Source organism: Canis aureus, chromosome 5 (genome assembly GCF_053574225.1).
Source record: "Canis aureus isolate CA01 chromosome 5, VMU_Caureus_v.1.0, whole genome shotgun sequence".
Lineage (NCBI taxonomy): Eukaryota > Metazoa > Chordata > Mammalia > Carnivora > Canidae > Canis > Canis aureus.
The window spans coordinates 38384168-38401351 of NC_135615.1; the positions used below are offsets into that span (position 1 = coordinate 38384168).

The 17184-nt window shown below is 40.3% G+C and overlaps 1 protein-coding gene across 14 annotated transcripts in view; it reads left to right on the forward strand.

Annotated features, from left to right (window-relative positions):
• The window catches only part of ARHGAP26 (Rho GTPase activating protein 26), a 419433-nt gene that overhangs the window by 4826 nt on the left and 397423 nt on the right, over nt 1–17184 (forward strand). The window lies entirely within an intron of this gene.

Here is a 17184-nt window from a genome sequence, read left to right on the forward strand (position 1 = left end):
TTTTGGAGTTGGATAACTTTTCTAAGGTCCAAAGCTAAGAAGTTGTGTAGGTTTTGAACCTGGCAATAGACTTGAGGGCTTTCTCTTGAACATGAACCTTTTTTACCTTCAGTTATCATAGTGGTACTGAAGATGCAAATTCTTCATGGATCTAAGCCCTAAAAAGGAGAAGCATGCAGCAGGTGCTAGATTAAGTGAAAATATTATTCTAGTGGTTTTTCAGAACTTGAGACCTGGGTGGCAAAGAATAGCTCGTGTTTTGTATTGTACTTTGGAGTTTTGTGTTTCTCTCCATCATAGGATTAAAGAACAAAAAAATGAGGGTGTCTGACTATCTCTTGCCTTTTATAACAATAGAGTTTTTCTTTGGGAAGTGCTGAGTGATTATCAGTGATTTAAAAAAAAATTAAAATATGTGTACTTTTATAGCATCGCTTTCTTTTTTTTTAATTAAAAAATTTAAGTTGAGGTATAATTGACATATAACTTTATATTAGTTTCTGGTGATTCTGTATTTGTATATGTTGTAAGAGATCACCACCATACATCTAGTTAACATGTGACCCCATACAGTTAGAATTTTTTTTTTTTCTTGTGGTGAGAACTTTTAAGAGCTACTCTCAGCAAATTTTAAACGTATGCTATGTTATTATTAACTATCATCAATATGCTGTACAATACTTTCCATGACTTATTTATTTTAAAACTGGAAGTGATTCTTTTTTAGCTGGGTAATAAACCATCAAACAGGAAGGCCAGAAACCTATTCCCCGGTCTGATCTGCTAAGATAAATGACTTATCCTCTTTGCTCAATAAAACGAGCGAATAAATAAATAAATAAATAAAAGAAAAAGAAAAAAAAAATCAACATCAAGAGTTGCATGCTTTATTATTTTTTTTATTTTTTGAATTTATTATTTTATGTAAGAGTTGCATGCTTGAAATCATGTCACACTTTTGTAGTTCTTAGGATTTGGCATAGGCTTTTTGCATTTAGTAAGATGAGCCCTTCATTCAAATGGTCTCCCAAAGGATGTTCATTGTCAGCCAGCTTTGTTTAGGAGTAATGATATTACTTACAAAATCCTAATATAGGGCAAATGGGTATGGAATTGGGTAACAAAGAAGGTTTTCCCAGTTTCTTTGCTTTGCATTATTAGCACCTTACAGATAAAAGAGGAAAAAAAAGACATTTCCTAATCATTTGTAAATGGTGGTAATTTGTGATACTGACATTTGGAATATTACTCATGCAAATATAAATAATAGTAAATAATATCCAAATAAGATATTGTAGTTTTTATATAACATTGACTTTATTTTTTTATTTTTTTAAAGATTTTATTTATTTATTCATGAGAGAGTGAGAGAGGCAGAGACACAGGCAGAGGGAGAAGCAGGCTCCATGCAGGTAGCCCGATGTGGGACTGGATCCCGGGTCGACAGGATCACGCCCCGGGCCAAAGGCGGGCGCCAAACCACGGAGCCACCCAGGGGTCCCCTATATAACATTGACTTTAAAAAAAGTTCCTCGTGCTCACTTCGGCAGCACATATACTAAAAAAAGAAAAAGTTCCTCTACTTTAATCCATTCTGTTCTAGGGTTGAATCAATTACATCTAATCTATAGTTCTCAATTTACTGACAGAGGTTTAAGGTTCTTAAATTAATAGACTATATTAATAGACTATTTTTAGTGCAGTTTTAGGTTTACAGAACAATTGAGTGGAAAGTATAGAGTATAGCCCTACACACCTATTCTTCTCTATTTTTCCTATTATTGATGCTTTGCATTAGTGTGGTGTATTGGTTGCAATAGTGATACAATGTTGTTACCTAAAGTCCATAGCTTACATTAGGGTTCACTCTGGGTTTTGATAAATGCTTAATAATGTGTATCGGCCATTGTAGTATTATACAGAATTGTTCCACTGCCCTAAAAAATCCCCTATGTTCCACTTACTCATTTCTGTGTCCCTACTCTTGGCAACCACTGCACTTTTTACTGTTTCCCCAGTTTTGCCTTTTCCAAAATGTGATATACTGTGCTAGGAATCATAGGGTGGTTAGCCTTTTCAGATTGGCTTCTTTCATTTAGCAATATGCATTCAAGATTCCTTCATGTCTTCTTGTAGCTTGACTGGTCATTTCTTTTTATTACTGACAAATATTCCTTTGTCTGGATGTACCATATGAATGTATCCATTTATTTATTGAAGGGCATCTTGGTTGCTTCTGAATTTGGGCTGTTATGGATAAAGTGGATACATTTGTTTGTAGGTGTATGTGTGGACTTAGGTTTTCAACTCATTTGAGTAAATACCAGGGAGCACAACTGGTGGATCATATGGTAAGATATGTTCAGTTTTGTAAGAAACTGCTGAACTGGGGTACCAGGGTGGCACAGTCATTAAAAGTCTGCCTTCAGGTTGGGTCATGATCTCAGGGTTCTGCCTTTAGGTTGGGTCATGATCTCAGGGTCCTGGGATTGATCCTGGCATCCCCAGTCCCTTGCGTAGGGTTCTCTGCTTGGGAGGGAGTTGGCTTCTCTCTCTCCCTTTGCCCCTCACCTCCGTTCATGCTCTCTCTTGCTGTGTCATGTGCTCTCTCTCAAATAAATAAAATCTTAGAAAAAAAGAAGAAACTGCTAAACTGTCTTCTAAAGTGTTGTACCATTTTGCCTTCCCAGGAACAAAAGATGAGAGTTCCTGTTGCTCTATATCCTCACCAGAATTAGGTGTCAGTGTTTTGGATTTAGCCATTATAACAGGCATGTAGTGGTATCTCATTGTTTTTTAAATTTGTGGTTCCCTAAAAACTTGATGGGGAGCATCTTCTCATATGTATATTTGCCAGCTGTGTATCATCTTTGGTGAGGTGTCTGTTAAGGTCTTTTGCCCCATTTTTAAATTGGGTTATTTGAGTTTCCTTATTGTTGAGTTTTTTTTTTTTTTTTTTTTTGCTTTTTTTTGGTGAAATACACATAACACAGAATTCACAGAATTTAACCTTTTGTAGGTGTACACTTCCTTGGTATTCAGTACATTCACAGTGTTGTGTAACCAGCAGTGCTGTTGCTTTCCAGAACTTTTTCATTATCTCTAACTTAAACTCTATACCGATTAAATGATAACCCTCATTCTCCCCTCCCTCAAGTACCTGGTAACCTCAACTACTCTGAGTACTTCATGTTAGTGGAGTAATAGAATAATTGTCCTTTAGTGACTGGTTTGTTTCATTTAACATAATGTCTTCATCCATGTTGTAGCATGTGCCAGAATTTCATTCCTTTTTATGGTTGAATATCTTATTTGTTGGGCTTTGATTACCAACAGCTATCATTGGGAAGGACTATTCTTTTTCCTTTAAAACCATAAAAAGCTTTTATTCTCCTCTTCATTTTTCCTCCCCACAGAATGATCACTGAAAGTTGGAATTGACCTATCACTTTATCATGAGTGCTTCTCATGAACATTATGTTTATGGTTATTTATTTTAGAGAGCGAGTGAGCGAGCAAGCACAAACAGGAGGGGCAGAGAGAGGGAGAGAGACTCTCAAGCAGACTCCATGTTGAGTGTGGAGTCGAAGGGGAACTTGAGCTCATGACCTTGAGATCACGACCTGAGCTGAAACCAAGAATCAGATGCTTAACTGACTATACCACCCACATGCCCCTATGGTCATTCCTTTTAAAATATCCGTTTGTTTCAGGTCAGCATGTTTTGGAGGAATTTTGTTATAAAAGCTTTATTGAATTAGAAAATTCACCAGTTTTAAGTGTATAATTCATTCATTATAGTTAGTTTACAGAATTATGCAACTATCACCCCATTCCAGTTTTAAAACATTTCTGTCACCCCAAAAAGTGACACTTCTGTCACTATTTTTACCACAAGCCTCAGACAACCATTAATCTACTTTTTCCTATAACTATAGTTTTGTCTTCTATGAAAATTTATGCTGAATGGACTCATACTATATGTGCATCTGGCTTCTTTCAGTTAGTATAATGTTTTTAGATTGATCCATGTTGTAGCATGTGTCAGTGGTTTGTTCATTTTTGTTGTTGAAGAGTATTCCATTTTGTAAATCATACTTTATCCATTCACTGTTTGATGGACATTTGGGTTTTCATTTTTGGCTTTTATGAACAAAGCTGTAATGAAGATTTGTGTACGTGTTTTTGTTTGGACGTATGTTTTCATTTCTTATTTCTTATGTGGGAGTAGAATTGCTAGGTTGTATGGTAAACTTAGGTTTAATTTTTTAAAAACCTGCCAAACTTTTCCATAGCAGAAACATTCTTTTTAAATTCCCATCAGCTTTGTACAAGGGTTCCAATTGCTTTACATGTGTATCACCAGTACTTGTTATTGTCTGTCATTTCTATTGCAGCCATTTTAGTAGGTGTGAAGTGGTTAATCCTAGTTTTAATTTTCATTTCCCTGTTGACTAATGATTTGAGCATATATTCATGTGCTTATTGACCATGGAAGCATTTTCTTTGCTGAAATTTCTGTTTAGATCTTTTTGTTGGGCAGTGTTTTATGTCTTGGATTTCCCCCTTTACTATGTCCCATAAAACTTTTAATAATTAAATGAACAGCACCCAGGATATTTACTCCATTTGTCTTCATTTGGCGATTTTTTGCTTCCACTTGCTTTAATCTCAGATGCATTTGACTGCTCAGTTATAGGATCCCAGGGCTTATGGCAATGATTCTTAGGAGGCTGAATTTCAGGTTTCTGCTTTTGTAAGGCTGGCAGCATCCTTTTGGACAGAGGCCCCGGGCTGGGCTTCCTAATTCTGGTCTGTTTAAGCTAATGATCACAAACCCCATGAATTGATGAAATGAGAATGGCCAGGGAGGAATCACCACTGAGCTCTTGGGGAAAGGAAATCATGAGGGTGACATTGCTATCCTCTCAAGGCCATTGCATTTTACAAAGCTAGCCACAGGAGGGATTCCAATATGAAGCTAACAAAATGGCTTTGCTAGATTTAAATTTCTGATGGACCTTAGTTTTAATTTTTTAAATTATAACTCAGCGTGTTTCAAATGATATATTTTTTGCTGTCAAAGGAAGATTTTCATTTAACAAATATGGAGCCCTGGTCTGCTCTTTCCATGTCCTGCAACTCCTAGAGTAGCCTCCAAGTTTTACAAGCTCTTTGACATCTATTGTTTAGGTCTTTTGCATCCAAATGGCCAGTTTATATTTGTCTTGTGATCCTTCAAGTGTGTTCGATTATGTTTCTGAAGCTTCATTTTTTGCTTAAATTGGAAGCATCCTTAATAGAACAGGCCTTTCTTTTAGGCACTGACATGGATTCTAAAAGAACGAGGGCATGGGAAAAAAAAATCGTGTGTGTGAGTGAGGGAGAGAGAGAGAGAGAGGGATTGAAGAAGAGAGACAGATTACAATTAATTGGCTGTGTCCTAATTAGCTTGGGACCTGTCCAGTATGTTTTCTGAGCTCTAGGTTCTTAGGGATACAACAGGAGATGGGATAGAGCTTCACCTATATCTAATAGGCTAGTCCAAGCTTAAATATCAGGGACCAAGAGGGAAATACATTTGCTAGGGTGAGAAAAACTGCATTAGTGGTCAGAGGAATGTTTACAAAATTGAGTCACTGGGATTTACACATTTCTGTAGACACCCAGAGTGGAGAAATAGAGGAAATATTGAGGAAAACAGCTTGGCAGTGTGGGCCAGAAGCTGTCACGGCATGTTTACATCTGGCTCATTTCACCTTGGTTGGAAGGCACAGAATGCTTCAGAGGGTGAGCTTGGAGGCTGGGCAGTTGCCTACTATATTTAGAAAGAGGAGATTCCTGAGGTTAGAGTGGTCTCTGTGTGTGTGCGTTTTCTTTGCCAGATGGACAAAGGTTTTAGGGGCTTGGGAATTCTGGACCAAACCTTGTTAACCAGCTGGCTTCTCTGGGCCAAGCCAGTAGCTGCACTTTGACTCCTGCTGCTGCCGCAAAAGCAAAGCCAAAATAAACCCCATTTTACATGGTTTGTAAAGACGTTACAGGTAGATTTCAAAGCTCATCTGATGTTGCTATCAGATGTGCTTTACATTTTTACTCTAGGCTAATTTGAACACTTTGAATCTATGAACTGGTTCCTCCTGTGAGACTTTCAGTGGATTTCCAGGCAGATTGAATGAGCTTGAGGCAATTTCTGTGTCATGGACCCTGTCTGCAGATAGAACTGAAACCTTAACAGAGTCCTTACTGGGTATCTCGTTATTGCACCTGTGGGTCAGGTGTAGAAAATGATTATTAGTTGAGCAAATAAAATAAGATTAGAACGGCATTTTTACTTTAATTCATATATATACTTATTTATTTTAAGATTTTAAAACATTTATTTGAGAGAGGGAGTAGAGAGCACAAGCCGGGACGGAGGCGGAGTCGGGGGGTGGGGGGTGGCAGAGGGAGAAGCAGACTCCCTGCTGAGCAGGAAGCCTGTTGTGGTTTGTGATTCCAGGACTCTGAGATCATGACCTGAGCCCAAGGCACATGCTTAACCGACTGAGCCACCCAGATGCCCCTCATACCTATATTTCTTTTAAAAGATTTATCTAAGTAGGTAATACTTTTACATGGTACACAGTTCAAAATGTGGCAAAAAGGAATGTGTTTCTCCCAATTCCTCTTGCCTCCTGATCCCAAGGTCTTGTACTGGAGACAACATTTTACCATTTCTTGTGAATTTTTCAGATAGAATTTATGCATGCACAGTAAATACATATTTATATATTTTTCGGTAGCATGCCATATGCACTGTTTTGCATAGATTTGCTTATTGCATGGTTTTAATGTATTTTAGATCTTATTGTACATTGGTACATATACAGCTACTCATTTTTAGCATTACACTGTACTCCATTGAATGGATATGACATAGTTCATTTAACCAGTCCCATAATAATAGACATTTATGTGATTTCCAATCTTTTACTGTTACCAGAACATCTTGCTACCTGTCGTGGGTACATGAGTGAGTTGATGTGTAGGACGAATACTAGAAATGGAGCTGCTGGGCCAAAGGATATATGCAGTTTTTATTTTGATAAATATGCTATAGGAGTGTTTCTGGAAAGTTCTGAGTGAAGTGAATTTTATATATCATGATTGTAGTATAGGAAGAAAACTCACTAGTTGGTTATAAGTAGCCTCTATAATTAAACAGTCCTTAGCGTTTTCTCCATTTCTTACTCCCCAGTCTGTACATAGTGTTGGTTCTGGGATTAAGAGCCACAACAAAATCTTTCCCTAAAATGAAACCTAGCTGTACTAGGAATCTCTTGAATGTAGGGCCCAGGGAACTTGTTTGCATTACTAGTGAGGATGCCGCTGAATTTTTATTTTCTTACATCACCAGTTTGGCAGGTGTTAAAGGAGAGTAGTCTCCTACTTTGGTGACTAGAGATCATGACTTTAGGCCAGTAGGCACATCTCGTCTATCAGCAAAGCTTCTCCAGGCAATGGAATTTCTGGGGAGTGGTGAGGGATCAGGGAGTTTTTTCTGACCTCTCTCCTAGGGCTGCCTCTCCCACCAAGCTTAGCACTTTTCTGTGAAGTGCTAGAATAGGATCATGCCACCTGTTTCATGTGGCCTTTATTTCACTGCCTGTGATAGCTCATGTTGAGATGGAAGGTTTCTGGGACAGGGTGGGCACAGTCACTGTCTTCTAGGTGCTCATCTTGAGAGGAGGCAGGGGAAGCACAGATGGTCCAGAGCACAATTAGAAGTTGAAAGGATCCTGGAGGACATAATAGAGAACTCCGGGAGAGTCAGGGGAAAGCTTATCAAGTCCAAGGAGGCAGTGTTCCTAATGATAAATCATTTAAAACCACCTCTCTATTAGTTTTGCCCCACCTTTACTACTGTTTATTTACTTTGTAAAACTCTACTTCTTAAAAAGTACATTCATTTCAAAAAGGAACTCTACAGCATTCTGAAATTACAGGTTTGATGTAGTTCACCATATTTTCTTCTGAAATATGTTCACATAGCCATTAAATCATAATCATTAGATTGAAGATTATTTATCATTGTCTCCCTTAAAATACTCCTGTATTTTACCAGTGATTTGAGCTTTAATATGCTTAGCGCTATCCCAAGGCAGAAATGTCTGAGAAAATGGATACCATCTGGTCATGGTGCCTGCAAAGAAGGGGAGGGGAGGTGAAGCTGTGCTTCTCAGACTAGGTACAGGTGTCGGGGGAGCGTGCCAGGGAATATACAAAAAGCAAGTGACAGGGAGGGCACTTTGCTGAAAATCTGGTTCACTCAATGTAATCATTATTTGAATATTCAAACAAACACTGATAGATTATAGGGGAGAAAGCAAGATTCCATGGCATTTTTCTGAGGAGACATGCTGGTGTGGGCGAAGAGAACATGTAGTCAACAGCAGACCAAGGAGGGAGGAGGCCAGGGCATTTTGTTTCTGTCTTAGGTCTTGGGGGGGCATGGTTGAACTCTGTATCAAATGTGTGTATGATACAGGATACAGGGCTAAGTAAGGTTTGCCCTTGCTGAGTTGTTCCTATGGAGTTATGTAGGTGGAGGCACCTACTAGGCAGTGGGAAGCATAGGTCTTATGTTCTGGAAAGAGATGGTGGGTTCCTGGTATAGCTTTGGATCTCTCCAGGTGCTATTAGAAGCCTAGGCAATGGTTCTCAGCCTTAGCTGCCCATTGAAATCATATGAGGAGTTGGGACTCATCCCAGGAGATTCTGATATACTTTGGGTTGCAAATATGAGCATGGGGAATTATAGAGAGAGGGAGAGAGCAAGTGGGGGTAGATGGAAGGGGAGAGAATCTTAAAGCAGACTTCCCGCTGAGTTCGATGTGGGGCTCCATCTTGTGACCCTAGATCATGACCTGAGTTGAAACCAAGTTTCTGATGCTTAACTGACAGAACCACCCAGGTGCCCTGAGCATGGGGGAATTTCCAAAGCTTCCCAGGTGATTCTAATGTGCAGTGAAGGTGGAGAACCACTGGCTTGGAGTGGGTGAAAGAGTGGAGGCCAAAATCAGGGGGAATAGCAACATTCAGCAGAACACGTGGGTAGAGGGAGGGTTGGAGAGATTTTTGCTCTGATGACAAGGTGCTTGATTTTGGCCCACCCCTTTGGGTGAGGGCTTGCCCAGAGTCCTTTGGATCTGACATTGGAAGTGAAACTGCAGAGTAAGTGCAACAGTGATAAATATCCACCTTATGATATTGTGAGGAATAAGTGAGATAATTGTAGGTATTGTGTTTAGCAGAGTAAGCTGACACCTGGTAAGTGCCCTATAATTGGAATGTGCCATTATTGACATTTCTATAGATTGTCCTTGTTCTAACATGGTTGTTCTTAGACATGAATTTGTGTAAGAATTCCCTTAACTGAGGATTCCCATTCTGATATGTGTGTTCTAGGGTGAGGTCTGGAAATCTGCATTCTTTGCAAGGCCTCCTGGTGATTTGCATGGAGGGGGTCTGTGCCTGGGATCTAGTTGTTCCATGAGCTTGGCCTGTGAGCCTGGACCCTTCTGTAGCATTGGGGGGTGGGGGAAGCTCCTGAAAGGAAACCTTATGCTCAGGAGCAACCACAGGGCAAACATTTTTTCCCACGGTGAGTCTTGGGTGCTCTTGTTAGGGTTAAAGTCATTTGGGGTCAGAGCTTGTAATTATGTTGCAAATTTTTTTCTTTAAAAACATTCAGGAAGCTAATGAGCTGACTGAGCTGTTGCACAGCTCCAGGGGACTCAGTGTCTGGGGCAGATTAGGAGGGAGACTGGTTTGAGGGCTCTGCAGGGGGTTGGGGAGGTGAGGTGCAAACCCAGAGAGTTGATCTCTCCCCTCCTGTCTCGAAGGTGCCTTAGGGCAATTCATTTCTGGCAACAGCTTCCTCCTTATCTCTGTTCGGATCTTAGCTGGGTCTCGGCAGTATCAGGGTGACAGCACACCAGAGCCACCGCTGATGAGACCCCTGGATGTCACTGGGAGGAGCTTAGTGCTGCTCTCCCCCTGTTGTTTGCTTCTTAAGAAATCCTGTGGGCTGCTTTCCCACAGGCAAGGCTTCCTTGCATTTGTATCAGACTAGTGCATTGAGATGTCTGACATACATCTTTCCCTGGACTGCTTATCCAGCAGATCACCAGCCTCATAACTCCTGCTGTGGGCAATATTGAGGCCTGGCAGGCACTGGGAATAGATGCCTCTGCACCTACAGCCTTGCCTTGTCCCTGCTGCCTCTGGCCTACTGGCCAGACCTTGGAAGCTACCAACAGCTTTGCCTGCTGAGGTCTCCCGGCCCTCTGACTGAAGCTGCCTTGCGCTCAGCATGCAAGGTCAGCAAGCTACCATGTTGCCAGCTCCGTTAGGAGCAACTAGATGGTTCTCTCTCTGGAAAGAAATCCTGTTTCCTCTTTACATAGCCAGCATGCTTGTAATCAGTTCCTCTGGAGTGAAGCTCTGTTCCATTGCATAGAAAATTGGAGTGGAACCGAGAGCTTTTGGCCTTAGTGCCATTTGGGATATGACTTTGGCTTGCTTTTCATCTCCCCCACCTCTTCTGGCCAGCATAACTTCACACTATACTGCAATGAAAAGACAACAACAGGGCTTTGGGTTTTTGTTCTTGTAGCAGCACAGAGTTCAAGCATGAAGATGATCACCAGCTGAAGATAACTTAAAATTGGCTTGTTTTCACAAATCTGGGTTCAAAATGTTGGGATTTAATCTTCCCCATCCCCTTCAGTCTGGAGAACTGAGTCTCTTTAAAAAAGAAGAATGAAATGTTTTTTGATGGCTATCTGAAATGAGAAACTTGTGAAATGTTAAGCAGGAGAGGGATGAGTCATGTCTCTTAATGTGACACCTCAAGCAGTCATTACTGAGCTCCCCAAATGTGCCAGCATGGGGTTAGGCAATGCATGGGTGGAGGAGACCTTGGAGGTCCTTTCTTAGGATTTTTTAAAGCAGCTTTGTTGAGATGTAATTCACATGCCACACAATTTACAGTGTATAGTTCATGGCTTTTAGTATATTCACAGAATTTTTCACCCATCTCCACAATTAATTTTAGAACATTTCATCATCCCCCACCCCCCCTTAAGAAACCCTGTACTCCTTAGCCATCATCCTGCATCCTTCCCATCCCCTTAGCCCTAGGCAGCTACTTCCTTAGGGTTTTAAAGTGTGGTACTGTCCTGTCAGCTTTGTTTCTTGATCTTATTAAGCTACATATCCTTTTCCTTTGGCGTATCCAGACAGTTTGCAGATCCCAGGAATGCTGCGATTTCAATGCCAGGATGTTTGGATCTGGCACTCAGTTTCTATCTTCCTTTAGACATATGTGCTAGTGCAGCAGGGTTAATTCACTCTCATTCATGAGTGTGTGTAAGGTCTCTGGTTTAGGACTTCTATTATCATGTTGTGTGTGTGTGTGTGTGTCTGTCATGTTGTCGTCCCCCGTTACCCTTCCCCCCCATTCTGATCTTGCTTTGGTGAGAGCACTTTCCTGGTGAGAGCGGGAGGAAAGAACCTAATATCCAGTAGTAGGTAGGTGCGTTGTTAAGAGAGGAACTTTTTTTTTTTAATTTTTATTTATTTATGATAGTCACACAGAGAGAGAGGCAGAGACATAGGCAGAGGGAGAAGCAGGCTCCATGCACCGGGAGCCCGACATGGGATTCGATCCCGGGTCTCCAGGATGGCGCCTTGGGCCAAAGGCAGGCGCCAAACCGCTGCGCCACCCAGGGATCCCCGAGAGGAACTTTTGTTCCTATGGAGGAAAAAAATTCCAATAATATTCTGATTTGGAGGGTTTATCCCTTTACCAGCTTTATTTGTTTTTAGAGCTATTGATATATGAGTTTTTAAAGTACTGAAATGGTGGTGGTTTGAGGTGTTGAAGGTTTTAACATGAAAGTCCTTCTTAATTCTTAAGACCTTGTATTCTAAGAAATCTCAGCCCAAATGTAGGTAACTTGTTCTCCACCATCTCTGTTTTCTCTTTCATTTGCTTCCTTTTCATTTCTCTTTACTTTCTCCCTGTCATTCTTTCACTGTCTCCCCTTCCTCCACCCCACAGTGGCCTTGCCAATGGGGCAAGGAGGTGGTTGATCTCCCATCTTTTGATTTTGGGAAAAACAAAGCCTTCTGTAAATGAGAATGACCTGAAAATGATTTATGGAGTTTTGAGATTACAGCTTAAGAGACCACTAAATTTAAGGTGATTGTGAATCTGTAGAACCAGGAAGAAGTGTGGCCTGGAAGTGATCCCATTTTGTAAAAAAAACATTGTCTGGGGTCCCCTTTCCTGTTACACGTCCTGTGTTAGGTTTCAGACTTCAGACATAAAAGGATAAGCTCAGAGCAGGGTGGGTACAGAATGTCCTGCTCACTGGTTAGCCCGGTTAACAGGGAGTATTTGGGTGCCTATTTTCTGCTCCTCTAATGGGACCTGATAGAAGCCTCAACTTCCCTTTTTTATCATTGTGGTAGAGGGTGCATTAAAATTGTCTTTAACAAAGTAGGTCAGTGATTTATATTTCAAGAAGATAAGTTTGGGACACTGAATGAGAACATGTTATTTGGGTTAGTTGAACAGCTCCAGATATAATGATGTATTTATAATGTCAATTAGGGACCTAGAAACCTATTTGGAATAGGTCAGAGAACTGGGTGTGAGATCTGAGTCTGCAGGTATTCCATCTAGAATCTCCTGGATAATATATTTCGGACAAATTACAGCGAGACCTAGATAACATTAACATGGCTTATTACATCTCCCTTCATTGAGCTGCCAACTCCTTAGTCCACAAAGCCATTAACAGCAAAATATGAGGGTGTTCCTCTACCTTCTTCTGAGGCATATATTCCCTAGTGTTTCTGGTCAGATAGGCTGGTCATTAAAAAAAAAAAAAAAGTCCAAGGTCAAACTTCTTTTTATGGATTATGTAGGTTAATACATACTCTCTAATGAAAATTTAGAAATTACAGACAAGTAATATAAGAAAATGCAAATTACACCAATAGTGTTGATTAGAGATACTTGTTTTGGTTTTATAATCTGTTCTATTCAGTAGGTCATGATCATCTTTCCATGTCATTAACTGTTTCCTAAGGTTTTTTTGTGGCTACATAATATTCCAGGGATGCTATGTCAAGACTGACTGAACCAGTGACTTGCTTTTGGACCGTTAGGTGTTTCTCTTTTTTGTTTTCATGATTATTGATGAGTTTGTAATTGTTGTCCTCTGGACAAGCCATAATTATCTCTGTAAGATATATTTACATAGGCAGCTCTTATGTTTCTTTCCATATGTTTAAAGTGCAGCTCCCATCTCTCTGCTTGCTCCTCTCTTTCTCCTGCTGGTGGAGCAGAACCACAGAATGAAGAGTCTTATATGTTGAAAGCATGATGTTAAGTCTGTTTGAACCACAATAATAGTAATAGTATATCCATCACCATTTAACTGCTCATTGTGTGTCAGACCCTTTTGTTACATGTATTACAAACTTGATTTCATTGAACCTCCACAACAATCTCATGAGGTATGTACTGCTATCCCCATTTATAGACGAGACGTAAGGCAAGGAAAGCGAAATGCACTTAGACAACTAAGAAGTGTTGTAGCCGGGATTGGAACATTAGTCCATTACCAGCCCTTTTACTCGAACTAGTGCTATACTGGTGATAATGGAATCTGAGCCTAGTCCCTTAGATCTTGTTTCCTCATTTATAAAATGGGAATGTTGGTGCTCACTTGAGAGCATCATAGGGTTAAATGAGACAGAGTGAATCAAAATCACAGCAGCCAGCTACTCTAATGACTAATTATCTTCACCTCTTCTTTTTTTTTTTTTTTTTATCTTCACCTCTTCTAAGATAGGACCCATACAGAAATTTTAAATTGTCTGTGTGCTGTCTCTGCATAGGGTCTCTGACTTTCTCACTATAGGTGAATTATATTAGCAATTATCTCTAGAAATTAGACTGAGTCTTGTACTCTGCCCAGTTTTATATTGACCTTAATCAAGATATCTTAGTTTTAAACATGTCAGTCAGAACATTCCATAGCATCTTCATACTGTCAGGGATGCTGACTTGTCACAGGCCATTATGAAAGTGATACATCCCATGGGGGACCCCGCCTGTCCCAACCCCAGCCTCACCACCCAGAGGTGCACATCATTAGTTTCTTAAGCAGGCACCTGACTTCTAATAGCGAGTTCTTACTTGATTCTGACATAAATATCTCTTACAGTACTGAACAAAAAGTTATCTTTTATATAAATATTGATTGAGGGCACCTGGGTGGCCCAGTGGTTGAACATCTGCCTTTGGCTCAGATCGTGATCCTGGGCCTTGGGATCAAGTCCTGTTTTGGGCTCCTTGCAGAGAACCTGCTTTTCCCTCCGCCTAGGTCTCTGCCTCTCTCTCTGTGTCTCTTATGAATAAATAAAATCTTAAAAAAAAATGTTGATGTGAAGTGGAGGTCAGTGAGCTCTTCCTTTGGTTGTGAATTAGCCCTGTGTTCCCTTCTCTAGTAGTTTTGTTGCCCCCACCTCACTCCATCATTGGTGCCTTTCAGCAGACTTGAACACTTGGCCAGTTCTGAGGAAAACAATAGCATGAACATCCTGAGAACATATCTAAGCTGGGTTATGGGATCCAGGATAAGAGAACTCTTCTCTTTCCTTAAGTTTGCTGAATTTCTGAAGTCATTTTAGTCCTAACAACTCAGGAGAAGCCAATTGCCCTAGAAAAGAATCCAGGATTTTGTTTCTTTTGAGTAGAAGTACAGATAGGTCTTGACTTCATTAGTTCAGCAAACAAATGTTTCATAGACACTGTCTATGTACTAGGACATTGTTGTAGGTACTGGGGGCATAGCTCTGAACAAGGCAAAGGTCTGACTGTTGTGCAATTTACATTTTAGAGGGCAGACGAATTAAACAAACAGGATACTTTAAGATAAATTGCCATGATGGACATAAAATAAGATTGACAGTGATGGATAGTGGAGGGTGGAAGTAAATGTAGATTGTCATCACAGAATGCTTCTCTAAGGTGCTGAATGACTTTATCTTCAGTGACCATGGTTGTTGAAAATTGTAAGCTGTCACCTGATGGAGAGACTTTTTGCTGGATCATATTTTTTTTCCTTCTGTTTTCATAGGCAGAAAGTTTTTTACTCACTGTAGTCATGACCACCCAGACAGAACCTTAGTGAGCTTGGTGAGATAAAATCTATTCCCCAGATGGCAGGCAGACTGAGGTTTTAAAAAACACAAGCCTTATCAGGTCACTCTTACCCTAAATTTCCCAGTGGCTTCCTATATAATTCAGAATGTAATTTTTAAAAAGTATTTTATTTTATTTATTTGAGAGAGAGAGAGTGTACATGCAGGAGGGAGGGGCAGAGGGGGAGGGACAAGCAGACATCCTGCTGACCAGGGAGCTGGATGGACATAGAGCTCAATCCCAAAACCCCCAGATTATGACCTGAGCTGAAGGCAGATGCTTAACTGACTGAGCCACCCAAGCACTCTGTCATTCAGAATATAATTTTAACTCATTAACCATGGCTTATGTATGATCAGGCTTTTGTGTACCTTGTGAGTCTCCTCTTTGACTATTGTCCTTTACCCTCTGTGCTTAAGCTTCAGTGGTCTAAAATTCCTCTTACACACTGAGCACTTTCCAGCCATAGGATTTTCTTTTGCTGTTCCTTGGGAATGTTGTTGCTTCAGATCTTTATGTATTTATGTGGTCATCTGCTTCTCATCCTTCAGGTCTCCTCCGTGAAGTCCTTTGACTACCTGATCTAAAGTCTTCAGTAGCCATCCCTTTCTTTACCACTTTATATCATTACCTGTTTTGGTCATTATAGTACTTTGTACCCTCTAAATTCCTGGTGCAAGTTGAATAAATGATATCTAATGTGCCTTCAAAGAGTCCAACTTGACTGCTTGACTTGGTGTTCTCAAAGTGCCTCTGAGTGTTCATGGCCTCTGGCATCCCTTGGCTCTCTTTAGATTTTATTTTGTTTTAAAATTTTCACCTTGGACAGATCATGTGTGACTGCTTAATTGGATAGTGACCAGTCTTCCTTTTAGGGAGCTCAAGAAATGGGGTTAAAAAAAAGCAAGTATCAGAACTAAGAGTTGATTAATGTTCACCAGCCCTCTCCTTGCTTCCCATCTCTCTGCCTGTGCTCTTTCTCTTTCTCTTTTATCAAATGGTAGAAAGGAAACTAAAATCTAGTGTTTCTAAATCTCTGTCATAAATAGTACTGAGCAGGAGGTCCTGATCTCCTTGGCTGGGCTAGTTAACCTGCTATGAATTGATTCCTTTCCTAATCTTCACACCTAGAAGACATGGACTTCTAGCTCTTAAATCAACAAGGCTATTTGCTTATCTTTTTTCGTTAAAAAGAGAGATTTTGGGGGATCCCTGGGTGGCGCAGCGGTTTGGCGCCTGCCTTTGGCCCAGGGCGCGATCCTGGAGACCCGGGATCGAATCCCACATCGGGCTTCCGGTGCATGGAGCCTGCTTCTCCCTCTGCCTATGTCTCTGCCTCTCTCTCTTTCTCTCTCTGTGACTATCATAAATAAATAAAAATTAAAAAAAAAAGAGAGATTTTGAATGTTAGAATATGTATTCTCTATACTCTCTCATTTAAAGGTGTTAAGTTTCAAAGACTACTTAACGATAGTGGTATGAGTGGGAAGGTACCCATTATAACCCTCATAATTAATTAGAAAAGACTTATTTTTCCTTTTCCTCTAAAAAGATGAAAAAACAGTTCTTCCACTTTTGTTTGTATCGTCGGCCTCTGTATACTATGTGCTGACAGCATGTTCGTGCTGGAACCACATCTCTTGTTTTTCAAGTGGATACCCCCCAGGCATAATTTCTGTAGAAGGTTTTTTTCTGAAACACTGTAGTGACTTTTTACAAGATTTAACATCAGTTTATTTGGAGAGTTCCATGAGGCTATAAATGGATCTTAACAGGAATTTAGCCAACAAAAGACAATGCTTCCCATACAGTGTCTTAACTTTTAGGATTAGAGTCTTGCTAAATAGAATTTAAGCTGGAGAGTCGGTCTCTTGTCTGTGTCACGGGCTTTCTATTTTCTTGGGAAAGCCAGTCAT